Source organism: Sinocyclocheilus rhinocerous, unplaced genomic scaffold, assembly GCF_001515625.1.
Source record: "Sinocyclocheilus rhinocerous isolate Xijiao unplaced genomic scaffold, SAMN03320098_v1.1 scaffold801, whole genome shotgun sequence".
NCBI lineage: Eukaryota > Metazoa > Chordata > Actinopteri > Cypriniformes > Cyprinidae > Sinocyclocheilus > Sinocyclocheilus rhinocerous.
Genome location: NW_015640438.1, coordinates 22,876 through 24,279, shown reverse-complemented (window position 1 = coordinate 24,279; position 1,404 = coordinate 22,876). Strand labels below are relative to the sequence as shown.

Genomic DNA, 1,404 nt, shown 5'->3' with positions numbered 1-1,404 from the left:
TGTGAGTTTGCATTGGTCTCCTAGCAACACGTGACCCCGGAAGTGTGAGCAGATTAATCTGACAAATCTGACAACAGCACCCACTTCACAGACCTTTGTGTAAACAAAGAACTGCGTGTAGCCACTTTAGCAGCCTGCTAGCTGTTAGCATCCGACTAACACTTAGATAGGTGTGTAAAGTGTAACTTTCAAACCACTCCTCTCTCTCTCTCTCTCTCTCTCTCTCTCTCTCTACATACTTTGGTTTTACTTGTGTTATTTTTATTTGTATTTTATTCTACCTCTCTTTGATTTTATTGCATTTATTTACATTTGTTTAGCATGAATGTACCAATTCAGCTAAATTGATTTTTATTAAATTTGAGATTTAATTAAATCAAAATTTTTTTTTTTTATCTATTTTTCCTTTTAGTTTCCTACAGCTATTAGGACCTTTTTTGTTTTACTTTTACCTTATTTTAGTTTATTTGTTCCATTATCATCCTCCCTCTTTGTATAGGATTACAGTAGTTTTAGCAACTGATGTTTCCTTAATGAGTTATACAGGTTATTAGTAGCCTAATCCCTGTTTCCTCCCTATTCCTCATCACTCCTCAGTGACAGGCCTAGTACATTGAAGTGCAGTTACTGTTCAACACAATGTAGGCCCAGACAGAACTAGGAACACTTCCCATTGTTTCTTTTCCTTTTTGACCTCGAGGTATTTGGTGTGTCCCTGCTAGCTTAGCTAACAGTCTAACCCTAGGTTTATGAGTCTATTGCAGCATCATCCACAAGTGACACCTGCTTGGCCATATCTCTGAGCAAAAAAAAAAAACTAAATAGGTAAAATCCTCCTTCCTTTTCCTTTTGATTTAATTTTATTATTTTATTTCAGTTTTGTCATAGTGACCAAACCCGTGAACCATCAGTGCTTTGAGTAATAGTTTGACCACGCGTATAGCCCCGGTCATCAGCTGACCCCTGCTTACAGCCCCCTCAACAAAGTTACTCAAACTCTCTCTTTGTGTTCACGAACAAAAAAACATAGCACCCTTGTGACACTGTCACACAGGACACATGTTTTAACCTGCTCAATATACTTTTTATTATTTTATGTGTCATCAGCTGACCCCTGCTTACAGCCCCCTCAACAAAGTTACTCAAACTCTCTCTTTGTGTTCACGAACACAAAAACATAGCACCCTACTTCACTAGCTGCCCCTCACCAGCTATTCACTCCTTACACGGCCTACACAGCTGTTCCCCATAGAGATAGCTTAACACCTCTGTATGTACTTGAATTTGCCTTGTGCCTCTCTCTCTCTGGTGTTCCCACAACTGTGCCAGTCTGTCGCAGACATTCCAAAGACATCCAGCCCCGCCAGCTCACCAGGACCACCTGGAAACCCAGCAGAGCACTGT

The 1,404-nt window shown here is 40.1% G+C and overlaps 1 long non-coding RNA gene across 1 annotated transcript; it reads right to left on the bottom strand.

Moving 5' to 3' along the window:
* Window positions 1-866: 866 nt before the first annotated feature.
* Window positions 867-1,312, bottom strand: LOC107752695 (uncharacterized). Its single transcript, XR_001641379.1, has 2 exons — window positions 1,185-1,312; window positions 867-1,034 (listed from the first exon to the last, which is right to left on the bottom strand). It is a non-coding gene; the product is annotated as an uncharacterized LOC107752695 (long non-coding RNA).
* Between the last annotated feature and the right edge of the window lie 92 nt (window positions 1,313-1,404).